The following is a 16,540-nucleotide window of genomic DNA, read 5'->3' as shown; positions in this document are numbered from 1 at the left end:
TGTTCCAGACTCGTTTGTACAGTCTCCAAAAAGTGCTGTTTGCCTTTGCAAGTCTGTTGTCGATTTTAGCGTCTGACGATACAGTGCACCCCAGGTAGCTGAACTGATGGACAGTCTTCAGTTCTGTCTCACATCTGGTGATGTGAGGAGGATGGTAATCATCATTAGGTGCGGGCTGATGGAGAATTTCCGTCTTTGTCAGGCTGACTTCCAAGTCCGAACAGCTCGGAAGTCCCTGCAAAACAGGAAATGCGCTGTATGGCTGTCTCCGCGTAATGAGGGCAGGATATTCAGCAAAGAGAAGCTCACAGATGAGTTGCTCCAGTGTCTTGCTTTGGGCCTGTAGTCGCCACATGTTGAACAGATTGTCATTTATGTTTTTATTTGTTTTACTTCTTTACTGCTTGTGAATAAGTTATTTGATACAAATGATTATATGGTTCATCAGCCATCATGTTTAAAATTGAAGTGCAACGTGGTGAGCACAGTAAAAGCTTTAAGCTTGTTGATGTTCTTTTTTCTTTGTTTGCATTGTAGTAATATGTACTGTTGAACAACTGAAAATTACTTAAACCAACAGACTGCCATCAGTGGTATCGGATGCAGATACCGTCCTCGTCATCAAGATCTTCTGCCTCATCATGGAGCATCATGTTGAAGAACTTGTTGAAAAGACTTGGCGCGAGGACGCAAATTTGCTTCACTCGATATCTTATGGGGAAATGGTAGAGATACCTGTAAATACGGAGGATAGTGATACTGGCAACATAATCATATTCTAGTTAATGCATTTTATAGTTTAACAATTTTGGGAATAGCTGATTCTGTCATTATTTCCCATAATTATCGACTTTATACGGCTTTCACATATGACGGCGTGTGTGTGTGTGTCTACCCGTGCAGTTGACAGCACGCACATAAATTTCATTTCTCGTGCGCGCGCGTGTGTGTGCGTGTATGAGCACGTGCGTCTAATTTCATTTGCATTATCAATATATTTTTTATGTGTGTGCGTTCGCAAGCGCTCTCTAAGACGAGGCACATATTCTCTGTTATAAAACAGTCAGTCACGTCCGAGAAGACCAAAAGAGATCAGTACTCGTGGATACAATGGAAAAAAGGAAGTCCTGTGTAAGCATTTCATACACAAACTGACACTCTGTCTCTGTCTCTGTCCCCAACATTTTCTTCTTCTTCTTCATCATACCTACCCTCTCTTTCCCTCGATTTCAGTGTGTGTGTGTGTGTGTGTGTGTGTGTGTCCCCCTCCCCACCCTTCCCACACAGAACCCAGACAATAGAGTGGCGACCGGGTGGGGGGGATTGGGAGCGGGGTGGACTCTCACCCGAGGAGTTAAGTACTCGGCCACTTTGAGGGACCAGTTTCACCAACAACGGGTCTTGTTCTCACTGTGTGGCGGTGGCTGTGGCTGCAGCCGTTTTCTCTCTCTGTGTTCACTGGTGACCGCCGCCGCCACGGTTCCCCTCATGTCTGGGTAAACGTTAGCGTCTGCCTCTCTAATCCCCCCCACCGCCACCTCTCTCTATCCTTACTCTTTTTTTTTCCCCGTGTGTGTGTGCGTGAGTGAGCGCTCGCGAGCGCCAAATTCTAGTTACAAGTGTTTTTTTGATTTTCCGCGTTGAAGTTGAACACACACGGCTGGTTGAAGGTTTGCTGACTGAAGTCAAAGTGGGGAGATGCTCAGGAACACACACACACACACACACACACGCACGCACGCACGCACACACACACACGCACACGCACACACACACATGCGCACACTTTCGCCTTCGTGGATGGGCATGCCAATACACTGGGCTGTTTGTATGAAAAAAAGGCTATCATGCGTCTGCGCATGTGTGTGTGTGTGAGAGAGAGAGAGAGAGAGAGAGTCTGTGTGTTTCATAAGTTTTTAAGAACATGACAAATGCCTTTTTCCTATCTCGCTGGAGCGATTTGAACGTGCTAAGGCCAGAGATTGGAGCGTTTTGTAATTGGCTAAAATGATAGAATTTCATACTCAGTTTCAGACTCCTTCAACGCAATCACTATTTTGGGCTAAGAAACGTCAAGTGTCGTCACAATTTTTATCGTCTGAACGAACTTGCTGGATAATTTTGGCACTATAAAAACTCAACAGTGTATCACAGATGTAATCAGAAGAAAACCAATTAGAAGAAGGCAAGCAACGCTGTCAATTCTATCTGGGATGTATTCTACAAATACATGCACAACATTCACCATTGTTTATGCTGACAATGGCGTTGCAAAAATGGCATTGCAATTGACCACCAAAAAAAAGAGAAAGAACAAAAAACAGCGAACGAAAAAAGGGAGAACAGGCACGTAAACGCCTGGAAGTGGGGGTGAAGATGGGGAGGGGGGAGGTCAAGACGGTGGTAACACAAGGATATTTTGTAGATAAAAGTGTGTATAAAATCGACCATGCCAACTCTTCCGGAGCTTTTTGATGATAATCGACCAATCTTCTTTCTACCCACTAAAGTGAACCACCCATTTCCGTACATTAAAGTGCAATCATAACAAAAGCACTCGTTGCTCGAAACCCCATCTATCACTATGTCTAGGTCAATCGTTATTTATTCCGAACAAAGAAATCTAACGCTCCTGTCATCTTAAAACCACCAGACCCAGATGTCCTTGATAATGTACCACCACTAAATTCCACCCTGTCAAGATGTCGGTGAGGTATGCTATCAAGCTGCCAGCGTCGCGTTTCGGACTGGCCAATGTCTAAGTGGACCTTGTTCAGCGGCTGTGGGATCCGGCGGCGGCCGTTCTCGAGTCTGCAGCTGAGGTGACGGCCTCTTCTGGCCTGGAGGACCTCCTTGGGACCAGGAGACTCTTCAAGGACTCACTGTATTCATGGGCAAACTCCTGGGATCCCGAGAATCCACTAAAGGATTGACTAGTGCATGTGTCATTTTGTCTGGCTTGGGATAACAGATTGTCAACGACGAATGTCTGTGGGTGATGTGTGGGTGTGTAGAGGTTGTGTGTGTGTGTGTGTGTGTGTGTGTGTGTGTGTGTGTGTGTGTGTGTGTGTGTGTGTAATATGAACTTTGAAATGTATGTCAATAGCAGGTTCGATCCTCCTCAGATGAGACATCCGATTCTTTCTCCTCAACAAAAATAAAATCTAAAATCATTGTGGGTGCCTTGTCTTCACATCAGCTACGCCTGGTATACATCGCCCTGAATTAGTCCCAGTTCAGGTTCACATGAACCATTGTGAATCGCTCACTCACTACCGATCATTACAAACCACCATCGCCACCACCAACACCATCATCATCATCGTCATCATGTTACTGGAACGTGACAACAGAAAAGTTTACATCAGCTAATGGATTACATGTATCGTCGTTAAGTAGTTCATTCTCTGGGATTTGCTAATGGATTACATGTATCGTCGTTAAGTAGTTCATTCTCTGGGATTTCCCACTCCCTTTTTTGTTCTGTATGTTCCTGTTTAGTTTATACACTTTTTATTCGATATTTGTTGATGGATTTGGCGCTCACCCACAGAGATGTGATTGTGTATTTCGGAAATAGGCCTGCTGTTGGAATCACTGTCATAGATGTGATTGCATATTTCGGAAATAGGCCTTCTGTTGGAAACACTGTTAGTATTTGTTTCTTGTATTTTTTGGCGTTGTAAAAACAAGAATGACATGCATACTTCCACATGTGTAAGTAAACACAGACTGTCACTGAGATGCAAGGCTTTCCTTCTTCCTGCAGAAGCGGTGTCCTACTGGTGGAACAGAAGACTGACCGGTCAGTAGATCCAGCCGTCATACACAGCCCCCAGTCTTTGATGTAGGTACTGGCGGGACTATCGTAAAGCAGTGATGATAAAGGGGCGCTCTCACGCCGGCACTAAATTCACTGGGTGTGTGCAAAGGGTGGCTCCCCTCCCCCCTCCGCTCGCCCCCTTCCCCCAACTCCTCCTGTCTCGACAAGATCCATAAATTGGGAAGCCAGGGAGGCGAACGAGGAGTGGGGAGGATAGGGGTCGGGGTGGAGGGGCTTTATGTACACAGCCAAGAAAGCGGCGGACAGGTAGAGGGGGTGGGGAGGGGGGCCGAGGCTAATCCCTCAGCCAACCTACCTCCCACCCCCCTCCAATCCTCCACCTCCTCTTTCTTCCAGTCGGGCTCCCTGGAGGAGGACGGATGAAAGCTCCGTTTTATGGCTTAGCGCTGGGTCGAAGGGGAACGTAAAAATCTCAGAAGCTCCCTTGGCGGAGAGTGTTATGAAACCTGGGTGATAAAATGCTCACAAAACTAAGTAGTTGTCGCTGTATTGCTGCTACAGGTTCACCGGAAAGTAGGAGGTGGAGGGGAGGGTGGTAGGAAGATGGAAAAAGGGAGGGAATGTCATGCTGGTCAGACACCACTATTTATTATGAGGAAACGAGGCCAATTTTTTTTTTAATTCTTTAATCTTTTCTAAGGATTTTAAGTATTAGCAATGACCTCTCTGCACACAGAAATATGGAGACAATTTGAAGAAAAGAATGTATGGGAGATAGTGTGGTCTACTGAGTCAACGATGCAGTTTAAAGTGTAGAAGCGCTCGCGCGAGTCTCTGTCTCAGTGAGAGAGAGAGACAGAGACAGAGAGAGTGTTTGTGTGTATGTACGTGTGCGTGAGTGCGTGCGCGCGAGAGCGCTAATAGTCATGCGCTAGCGCGTAGGCGTGAGAGTAAGGAACACTCTACTAATTTTTACCTACCCCTCCCAAAAGTGAAAAAAAAAGAAAAAAAACAACAAAAAACAAAACAAAAACAAAAAAAAAAAAAAAACAGCCAGTGAAGACACCTTGCAGCGTTCAATCACTTCAGTGGTTCAACGGGTGACGTGCACTCTCCTTCCTGTGGTCTGGTCTTCAGACATGACATCAAAGTGCAGACGGAGACCAGAGGCGATGATAACGACCTTCCTAACGAGCTGTAAACGACTGACGCCGTAGCGAGGGCAGCAGTGGTATGGTGGGGGGAGGGGGGATTGAAGGGGGGGAGGGGGTCATCAAAGTGAAGCGATAGCCTGCCACCATGATCAAGTATGCCCTGTATAGTTGCGACTGGTCATGAAGCCAATTTATTGGCTGCAAACTATTGCAGTATATATTCTTTCTGCCAGCAAACACTGAATGTTGATCTGTGTGATAAAACAGCAGTTTCCTTTTGTTTGTTGAGAGACAGACAGGCGAAAAAATAAACATAGACTGATTGGTCTCACTCTTTCCCAACCTACCTATTTCTGTCGCTATCTCTACCTCTCTGCATTTCGCTCTCTGATATCAACTGGGGCATTTAGATTTTGAGATGCATCTGTTCCGCAGAATCCTGGCGCCAACAGAAATGTCACCCACTTCAACCACAAATAAAGAAGACAACCTAATCAACATAAACTAATTTCTGATAAAGATCAAACCTTCTCTATCAATTATGTCACGCGTTTCACTTTGAAAAAGAGATAAATTACATCAACACTGAAGCGGAATAGGCCAATACTCGACTGACACACTGGGTGTATAATCGTTTACGATACGAGTTAATGCTGATAATTACTAATAATGATATCAGTTTCATCACCGTTCTTTATGCAGTTCCATTCTAGGTCATTAAATGGAGCAAAATAAGCAAGACAAATATGTTGTAGACAGACTGGCGAGCAGAACCCTAGAAAAAAGGCGAGAAGAAAGTTCAAAGGGGGGGAAAGGTGGTGGTCGTTTCATGGTTGGGTGGCTGTGGGTATATGTGGGTGCAGAAAAAGTATAATCGTATACCGGTTAATTTCCAGCGCTTCAGTAAAAATGAAGTTAAAAAGAAAAGGAAGATGATGATGATGTTGTTGATGATGATGATGATGAACAACTACTTATGCACTGTCTGCTTGTGCGTTGTTGGGCAACGATGTAAAATAATTTTATGATTCACATTGATAACAAAAGTCTATGAAAACCCAAGAAAGCAATAAAACCAAAGAGAGATAAAAAGAGGGAGAAAGAAGGAAATACCGACAGAGAGACAAAAATTAAAAAAATAAGAAAAGGAAGATTTAAAAACCTACTTTAAGTGTAACATTCATTTCTGTCGCCCAGCACAACGGAAGCCAAAATTAAACTAAGAATCAAATAATAAAAACGAAATCCATCTGAAATGACAAAAAGAACCAAACTGCAATGTGTATAGCAATAAGGTCAGTACATGCATAGACACCTCTGAGTTTCCACCATTTTGCCCCCCACAAAATCTAAAAATATATTTTGATAGCAAGATACGCTTTTGTTCCTCACCTCACGAGAGCACTAAATCGACAAACCATCAAGCAGGTACTTTCCTTGTTCCCTGGCCCATTCATTTTCCATGGTGGTACACACAGTTTCAGTTTCAGTTTCACTTTCTCAAGGAGGCGTCACTGCGTTCGGACAAATCCATACACGCTACACCACATCTGTTGAGCAGATGCCTGACCAGCAGCATAACCCAACGCGCTTAGTCAGGCCTTGAGTGCATGCTTACATATTTGTGTACCTATGAAAGTGGATTTCATTTTACGTAATTTCGCCAGAGGACAACACTCTCGTTGCCATGGGTTCTTTTTCAGTGCGCCAAGTGCGTGCTGCACACGGGACCTCGGTTTATCGTCTCATCCGAAAGACTAGACGCTCAGTTTGATTTTCCAGTCAAACTTAGGAGAAAGGGCGAGAGCGGGATTCGAACCCACACCCTCACGGACTCTCTGTATTGGCAGCTGAGCGTCTTAACCATTCTGCCACCTTCCTCCTTCACAACAGCGAACGTGAAGACATGAATGTCCTGTGTATGTGTCAGAAAGGCAAACATCGTGTCAGTTCGATGTTTGTCTGTTGCTGTTTGACTAAGAAAGCCTGTCTAAGTGCATGCAACTGGTTATACACTCAAAGCTCACAAGAATCGCTGTGCGTTTTTGTTGTTGTTGTTGTTGTTTTGTTTGTTTTGTTTTTCTCTCCCTTTTTCTCTGATTCTTAATTCTTTTTGTAGAAGAATATGTGTGAAAGTATTTTTCAATCTTTTGTTATTGTAGTTGTAGCTTTTCTGCGAGTGTGTGTCTTTTTCCTGGGTCAGATTGAGGTGTGTTTTGTTGATTACTGCATTAATCGTATGTTTTGCTCGTGTGATACTAAGAAGATATAAGAAGCCACTAGATACATGAATACCAATAGTTGAATCAAACTGAAGAATTAAATTGATGCGCTCTCTCCCCCCCCCCCTCTCTCTCTCTCTCTCACACACACACACACCGCTTTGTCAATGTCTTTCATCAAGAGATGTGTGAGTATGCAGTGAAATCTGTGCTAAGGTCCATAAGAATGCAACGATAAATAAATAAATGCTTCCCTTCTAGCATTTGCTTATTGACTTTGGTCTGGGTTGTTTTTTTCTGATGATTAAAACTGGCTTTTTGTCAGTTTCTGTTTGATCAGGATAGAGTTAGGACTCTATATGGATCTGAATTGAAGTGAACGAAAAGGGTTATATACATAACTTCATAATAAACGCAAAATACTTTATATCCGCATCTTGGCGTCCTGTTTGAAGCTTGTGTGTTTTAATTTTCCATTAAGATCCCAAGCGTTATATTAACTTTATCATTTTAATCAAGAAAGCATGCCTGTGAGTCCGTAAGTCCTTCTTGGTATCAAGATTAATCTTTGAAAACCACGAAGTAAACAGTATTTTTATTCTTTATAACACAGAGACACATAATTCAAGCCCTAGTGTGTATTTGTATCAGAGTAACGGTACTATTCATTGTTTGATATTTTTTCCAATTTCTTCTCTTCATCTCACTATCTTTTATCTTTAAAAAAGATTTAGCTTTGCGTTTGTATTCTGGGATGGGTTCCATGAACGAGCTTTGCAGAGCCAAGTTTGCTTATCATTAAGAATGTTCCAAACTCCACGGTAAATTTCATATACTTAATAACATTCTTAACTCTAAGCAAACTTAACGCCGCACAGATTGCCTCATGCAACCCGGCGCTGGTGCGTTAACTCTCTCCATACGAACGGCGAAAGAGACGACGTTAGCAGCGTTTCACCCCAATTACCATCATCAAAAAGCGGAAGGCTCTTATACTGAAGAGGTGAATGTTGACAAAGAATACCACAATTTTGACGACGGAAGCTAAATGTTGGGTCATTCAGACACCCACTGGACATCCGAGGGGTCTGTGTAGAGGAGAAGAGAGGACTGGCCGTACTGAGTGAGTTAAAAGCATGCATGCGTATGAAATGTCAGCCCTGTGAAGGATCACGTGTTAGGTTGAAAATTATGACTGCGTTTCAGCGGTGTATGAGTTCTGTCAACTATTATGATGGTGAGAAAGTGTTGTAAACAGAACTGCAACACAAAGCTAAGACAACAAACATTAGTTGTTGTCTTTTTTTTCAATTATTTTACTTAATTAATTATAAGTTTGTTTGGGGAAAAAATCCTTGATCTCGTTATTTCTTGTTTTAAAGTTTTCAGATATATTGTTATAAATACAGCCAGCTGTAATTACATGATGTAGAAAGCTACTGGCTGACGCTGTAGCCCAAATAATCCTCTCTTTTCATTTGATTTGTTGTGGGCTTTTCGTGCTGTTGCAAGACAAAGATTGATAGATGTCACTTATGCCCCGAAAGCTGCACGCCCCGCACTTTACACACAGCATCCCACCAACATGTAGACATAAGGCAGACGTGTTGTCTGGCACACAACAATGTGCGTGTCTAGCCACGCCCTCATGTAACGCTGTTTGTTTGGTCGCTAGCTGCACCGGCGTATGCCCGTGATGATAACAGCCTACAAACAACTGTCTGCCAGCCATGACTGCTCTGTGCCTACCTGCCTTCTGGGGCCAGTTGGAAGTCTAACAAATGCAGTTCACCTCAAGATGAAAATCAAGGGAAAATATTCTGGGTTTTGTAAACAGCTTGTTCCCCCTTTTGTTTGTTCTTTGTTTCATTTCTGTCTTTTCTTTGTTTCCTTTCTGAATTTTTTCTTTAGTTTTTTCATGTCACTATCCCTCTTTCTGTATTTTTGGTTAAGACAATCAAATTGTCACCATCAATGATCGGTGATCATGCCCTCATATTAGTTTCCTGCGATTATTTTGTGTGTGAAACAACTCTTCTTTGTTGCAGCTCATTTGATTTGTGTTCAGTTTTTAATAATAATAATGGATACTTATATAGCACACTATCCAGAAATCTGCTCTAGGTGCTTTACAAAAACGCTTTTGATAACATAAAACATTATATCTATGTTACATACACACACCAAAATGTGACCACACACACACACACACACGCACGCACGCACGTACGCGCACACACACACGCACGCACGCACACACACACACACACTGCATACATACATTTTAACATACATGTGTATCTAACAGCTACCCTAACAAATACGCACACATAGGCAGGCACAAACTTACATAAACACACGCACACACAATACACATTCATATACATGCATGTAGTTGTGGACCTGCCACAATTGAACTTATTGCTGAGGGAAAAGGTGAGTTTTGAGACGAGATTTAAAAGATGCGAGGGAATCAGAGTGACGGAGGTTATCAGGGAGCTTGTTCCACGTCTTTGGCGATTGAAAAGAAAACGATCTTTAACAGGTAGATACACTTTTATCTGTGCTCAGTCCTTCCGACTCTGCCCCTCTCTTCCTCTCCTTCTTTCTAACATTTCCTCCACCCCACTCTGCTTTACCTCTGTCCCTGTTTCCCTATGCCAAGTCTCTCTCTCTCTCTCTCTCTCTCTCTCTCTCTCTCTCTCTCTCTGTCATCAGTCATGAACAACACAGTATAATCTTGCCATAGTGGGCTTTTTCATTTCTTTCCGTGGATGTGGATTAGTCTGCCTTCTTTGCATTTTCGTGCATGATTGATGGTCATATCAGTTTATGCAATTTGTTTGCTCTGTCATAAGATAGGAGTTGTTTAATCGGAATGTGATAGTGCTGAAAAATTAACCGGGGCCAGACTTATCATGTCTTCATTCTGTGCTATAATCTCGAAGGATGCCTTTCAATAGAAGTGGATTAAGTAGCAGTTCAGGACCTAGATTTTTTTTTTTTTTTTTTTTTTGGGGGGGCGGGTGTTGATGGTGGTGGTGATGTGTGTATATGTATGCGTGTTTGTGTGTGCATGCATGCATGCGTGTGTGTGTGTGTGTGTGTGTGTGTGTGAAGACGTGCACGTGTGCATATGCCATGTATGTGCGTAGATGCACACATGTGATTAGCGCGTGTGTACATGTGTACATACGTGTGTATATGGTCTGTTTCTGTGTATGTGTGTGATCCATACAGGCGTGAATGCATGTATGTGTGTGCATGCGTGCAAGTATGTATCGTTGTGCACGCGCTTGCAGATATTTCTCTACCCTAAACATACTCCCCTTCTCTTCTATCATTAAGGGTTAGGAGCATTGTCTTCAAAATAAATCTCTGTTGTCGACATTTTGAGCAGTGTTCCATGAGAAAACAAAAACAAACAAACAAACAAAAAACATTTTCGAACGCTTCTCGACGCTTTAGCTAATAAATTTATCGCATATGTCTCCTCAATCACTTCGTGGACAAAAGCAATCATACTTCCATGAATAATACTTTCCTGTTAAATGTTGTTTTAGTTTTCTCTCCTTGCTCTCTGCATCTGTGATCCCCAGTCATTTTTCTTTGCAACCCGTCGTTCATCAATGCCACCCTGGAATTGTAGGGCCGTGCCCAGGGCTTTAGCCTGTGCAGCTAGGGATGTGAATCTCCTGCCATTGTGCCTTATATTCTGTTCCTTGATTTATTTCCTTCAATGGCAGACGTTTAGTACACATGGCGATGGAGGAGCTTTCTTCCCATCTCAGGTTTTTTCAATGCAAGTGTTGACAAAACGCTTCCATAACTGCCTGTGCCTACTATTTCTACGGTTCTAGTTTCATTCTGTCAAAACACAATACAGGATAGGCTTCTGATAATAGTCATCTGCAGGAAGTTTTTTGAATGCTTTGTGTGTGTGAGTGTGGTGTGTGTTTGTGAGGCAGAATGGTAATGGTGATGGTGATGATGACAGTGGGTGATTTTGAGAGAGGGAAGGGGAGGGGATGGAACAGAAAGAGATAGATAGTGAGAGAAAGAGAGAGTAGGGGAGAGACAGAGACAGACAGACAGAGGTGGGAGTGAGGGGGAGGTAAACATACTGAGAGAGAGAGAGAGAGAGAGAGAGAGAACAAAATATAACCATCCGATTTAAAGATGGAATCAGTCCCCGAGGTTTTGTCCGCCATTCCAGTAGAACATTCTCCTCGCGTTATCCCTACAGCTAGCAACCACTCACAACAATGAAGGGACTATAAGTGCTACTCATTGGAAAGTCGAACAGCAGTGTACAAGCGTCCCTGCTTTGTTGGCTGAGTCAAATGGTCGGTTTGAAACAACTACATTTTCTTCATTAAGCAGCATAACCAATCCCAATTTAACGAACATACACTGGATGTCGAAGATAGTCAGTAACCCAAGCTTGCGCTCCAATCAAACAAATTAGAATTACAAAACAAAACAAAAAAACAAAAAAAACAACAAAAACAAACACGCACACAGACTTGAACCCCTACTCTGCAGAGTGGGCTGTAAAAGTAAACAATACAGAAAATGGCAAACTAATCTGAAAAAAAAGAGAAAGAGTTATAATAATTATGAATGACACTATGGGCGGAAACAAGCAGAGGAAGAAAAACAAAGCTAGCGAAATGAAAACGAACCATACGAATGAAACCAAAACGAAGGGGAGGGGAAATGGAAAAGAACAGTATTAATAAAGGAAGGATTCAAACCACAGGAAAACCTGGGTCAGGCAACGACGGATTGTGATTGAGTATGTCGGACAGCAAGTTCAGATCGCACGCAGAAGACTGACGCACACATGAGAACCCATACTCCTTAAAAAAGTTGGAATCACACGCACACACACACACACACACACACACACACACACAGATCATTGCTGCTGCAGTGCACACTTGTTGATGAAGCATGGGTTTGTTTTATAAAAGATTTCCTCAATAATTTGGGATCTCAATACGGGTATATAAATAAAAGTAATTCAAAACCATAAAATTAAAAACAGCTGAGCAGGAGGTGAAGTATGGCAAACGGGAGTTTTAAATATCGTGTGTTTCTACTTTAAACGTCTGAAAACTGTTTTATGGTTTACGTTTTACATTCAGTCGAAAGACAGTTTTTCCTTTTTTGTGGACAATAAAAGTTGCATTTTGCGTCTCTTGCACACAAACTGGCAGTACAGTCAGAGTCCATCTCTAGGCCTTTTTTCCCTTCTTCTCGCACTTTCTTCACACATACAAAATATTTATCCTTGAGTATTGTATGATTGAGGAATACCTTGTGGAGACAGTGAATTGTTTCGTCTTATCCATGAATACTTGGGGGAAGGGGGGGGGGGTACGGTGTGATGGTTATTGTAGGATGCCAGCTCCTTGTGCAGCCCTGATGCCTAGGTATGTTATTATCTTTTAACAGTAAATGTAGATTATCTTGAAATCACAATAATCATGAACATAGCAGCACTCAGAAGGATGTACTATTGCATTCCAAGTTGTCCAGATTTTTAGCTAACATGGTTACATTTCACTCTTTTTTAATGTATCAAATTCTTACAGATACATACCCAACACTGATTTGACATTCACACATCAGTTTTATTTCAGAGCCAGTCAGAACAACTGGCCCTAATCACGTGACGTCCATGGCGCACGAGCAACAACGCTGCCCCGTGGGCAGCCCAGACTGTGTTGACAGGTGGTCGATAAGCATTAGAAGACTGATATAGTGCGATCCGCTCCCTGTGTGCCCAACTGACCAGCTTTCTGTCCACACACGCTGTCTGCTTTCCAAACAGCTCTGTTTATTGGCAAACAAGGCGGTGAAAGTTTGACAGGCTAGCCGGACTCATTTGCAAGTGATAAGACACTTATTTTAAGCACTGCAGGTTGCCGTGTGATGTTTTCATGCAGGATATTTTTAGATGGTATTGTTGTAGCCTACTTTACTATAGTAAGACACACCCTTTTTATATCTAAATACACAATGTTACTTGGATTGTGAAAAGAGAACAGTATCACTGAAGGCCAAACTTTGAACTTCATGCACAGAGAGAGAGAGAGAGAGAGAGAGAGGGACAGACAGACACACACAGAGGGATGGGTGTGTGTGGGGGTGAGGGGGCTGGGGAGAGTCAGAGAGAGGTATAAGAATATCACAACAAAATACAACAACAAACTAAGATAAACTATTTATAAGCATACACACCCACAAGTAGTATACCTATATGTACAACAACAAGAAAAGCGTTCAAACGTGCGCAAATAATTTTAGATTTAACCAGCATGCAGTACTCAGTCGAAAACCAGGGAAATATACAAAGTTCAAAGATCAGAAAAACGAACTCAAATATTCTGTTCGGAACTATCCATGAAAGCTCGAACCAAACAGTGACCTCCTTTCTGAAGCACCGGGACATTTGTTTGGATTGTAAACCAAGTAGATCATGACTTAAACCCAAACCTGTAGCTTTCTGTTGTCAGCAGTGATAAACAGGAGTTATCAACAAAACAAACAGAATCAGCGGCAGGCGTCTATTCCCATACAAATACATGTATATTTTTCTATCGATCATTTGAAACAGAACGTTTTCTAGTCTTCAAAATCAACAGAAATATAAACAGGTGAACATACGTTGACGAAAAGACTGGCTGCTAGAACTGTCCTTTCCCCCTTAACACCCACCCTCTAACTTTCTAGTCCCTTCACTTTCCAAGTGAAACGTTTTAGTCCACAAACACTGTTGAGTAAACAAAGATTGACACCTGAAAGTTTAGCCCTAAAAACCGCACACCCTGCAGTTTCCACCGACATGTAGACAAAGGGCAGACGTGTTGTCTGGCGCACAACAATGTGCGTGTCTAGCCACGCCCTCATGTAACGCTGTTTGTTTGGTCGCCAGCTGCGCCGGAGTATGCCTGTGATGATAACAGCCTACAAACAACCGTCATGACTGCTCTCTGCCTGCCTCCCTGCCTTCTTGAGCCAGTCGGAAGTCCGCCTGGTATAGTTAGTTATCTGGCCTCATGAATAAACTTTGGATGCAAATTAAAAAGATAAGTCCCGTGCATGGATAATAATAATAATAATAATAATAATAATAATAGCAACAACAACAATCATAATTGTAAAGATAATAACAATAATGATAATGATAACAATAATGATAATAATAAGAATCACACACACACACACAACACACACACACACACACACACACAGTGTATCGCACCTTGAAACATGCTGACAACAAACACATACGCTCTAAAGTATTCAAATGATTGCAAACAGCAGCACTCAGCATAAACACTGAAGAAAAAAACTACTGAGTTCACAGTTCAGAAAGACTCGCTCTATAGAACAGTACACAACGCATGAAAGCTCAAACCAAACAAAGGGTGACCCCCTTTCTGAAGCCTCACGTTTGTTTTGGATCATACACTGGGAAGAGCATTACTTTAAGTCCAAACTTTCAACTTCATGTTGTCAACACGAAACACTGCCTTCTTCGATAAAAACTGAGCTGGCGGCACGAATATACTCTCTTGTCTAACTACAGTCTGTGTGCAGTTTACAATGCTCCAGAAAACACATAAAATTATTAGAATATAATCATATGTACTTTCTTCTGCCATATCATCCTTCTGTTATTAACGAATTTTCTGTTTGTTTCATCACAGTGTGTCCCTCGCTTTTCTCTCTTTCTGTTATTTTTATGTTTTGTTGTTGTTGGGTATTTTTTTTACCAGTCGTTTCCGCTTTTTTTTCTTGCTTTTTTTTAACAATAAGATGAAAGATTTTGTTTGGCAGTATCTGTGTTACTGCTGAGAAACATGTAAAAAAAATGTTCGCAAAACATGTTTGTAATAAAGTGTACGGAAGGGTACATTTCACAAGCATTTCCTGTACTGAGTGCTTGGTATAGATAGACTGCTGTTTTCGCAAAACGTACTTTATCTTGGAGAGATTGCCGTGTGGTTACAGCTGTTGATGTGATATTATCGCTGTGCAGGGCTGAAATGCTGTATGGTTTTAATCTTGTGTTTGACAAATGTAAGATGGCCCTTAGTGGCGGGACGGGTTATAAACAACATCACTGCCTGAAGGAATGAACTGCTGGAAAACTGGAACGATGCACTTCTGGGTAACGCGCGCGCCGGGGAAACAGAAAGAGTCCAGATCAGTGCTTCAAGCCATGCACGAGGGTAGGAAGTATGAGACACAGGTAGAGAAAAGAAGAAGCGAAAAGAAATAGAGAGAGAAAAAACAAAGTCATGCACGAGCCAGACTTTTTTTTTCTTCACCACCCACTATACCTTGAGTGGTCTTTTGGGTATTTTTTCGCCTGAAATGATACACCAAGTGCAGCGTGCCCCTAGCTCAATGAAAAAATGAAAATAAAAAACCTACGACAACAAGACTGTTGTCACTGGCAATAAAATTCTACTGACTTTGATAATTAGAAATAATTTTCCACCTGCAAACAGGTATACCTACTTAAACGTGATGTTAGATCATGGTGACACGTTCTTCTGGGTAGAGGAGTCTGAAATACACACAGAAAAATATCCTATGACAATGCAGACATACAATGAAAGATCTGTGGGAGCGGACAACGATAGGCAATACATATTCAATGTAAATTATTGATAGGTTGGTGAGTTATTCAGTAATTTATTCAGTTAGTTCGTTACAGATTAGGCTTTCGAACGACACAGATAATCGTCTCGAGGAGTGGGGAATAGGAAGTCAATCTAACGCTGCACTGACTGATACAAGAATGGTAAACACGCTCAGATGATGTAGCAAAATGGTCTAAAACTCACGAGATGTCCAAAATCGAAAACACAAAACATTTTAAATGAGAGCTCGGAGCTCAACCAACTGTGCCATGGAGGCCCCCTTAGATTTCAGAAATGGGACATAGAGTTTAGAGCTTTAGAAACGCACTATCACATAGCTATAACGCTGCTTAGAAAAGAAAAGAAAAGTAAAAAGCCAGAGCTGTAGAGATGTATATATATATAAATCAGTGGGGATTCATTCAGACCCTAAAAATAATGATAATGAACGATCCACTCCACATTAGTTCCCACTTTTAATCAATTTTCGGTCGTTTCCTCTCGACATTGTACTTGAAGTTGGTAGCTCTGTATCAAGTGTCATTTAAATACATCTGTACCCTTTTCCTTAATCTTAATAAAGTCATGGGATTTAATAAACTTGAATGAAATTACCGGTATATTCAAATGGATTACTGACATCACACTTCTCTTCTTTTTTAGATTAATCTAGTGGACGAACTTTGGAAGCGGTTTGGGGGTGGGGTGTGGGGGTGG

At 42.0% G+C, this 16,540-nt stretch overlaps 1 protein-coding gene across 1 annotated transcript in view; it reads right to left on the bottom strand.

Annotated features, from left to right (window-relative positions):
* The window catches only part of LOC143293167 (BMP-binding endothelial regulator protein-like), a 139,958-nt gene that overhangs the window by 37,698 nt on the left and 85,720 nt on the right, over positions 1–16,540 (bottom strand). The window lies entirely within an intron of this gene.

The sequence above is a fragment of the Babylonia areolata genome, chromosome 18 (assembly GCF_041734735.1).
Source record: "Babylonia areolata isolate BAREFJ2019XMU chromosome 18, ASM4173473v1, whole genome shotgun sequence".
In the NCBI taxonomy this organism is placed as follows: domain Eukaryota; kingdom Metazoa; phylum Mollusca; class Gastropoda; order Neogastropoda; family Buccinidae; genus Babylonia; species Babylonia areolata.
Note: the sequence above shows the minus strand (reverse complement) of the source record. Positions and strands in the feature narration are given on the sequence as shown.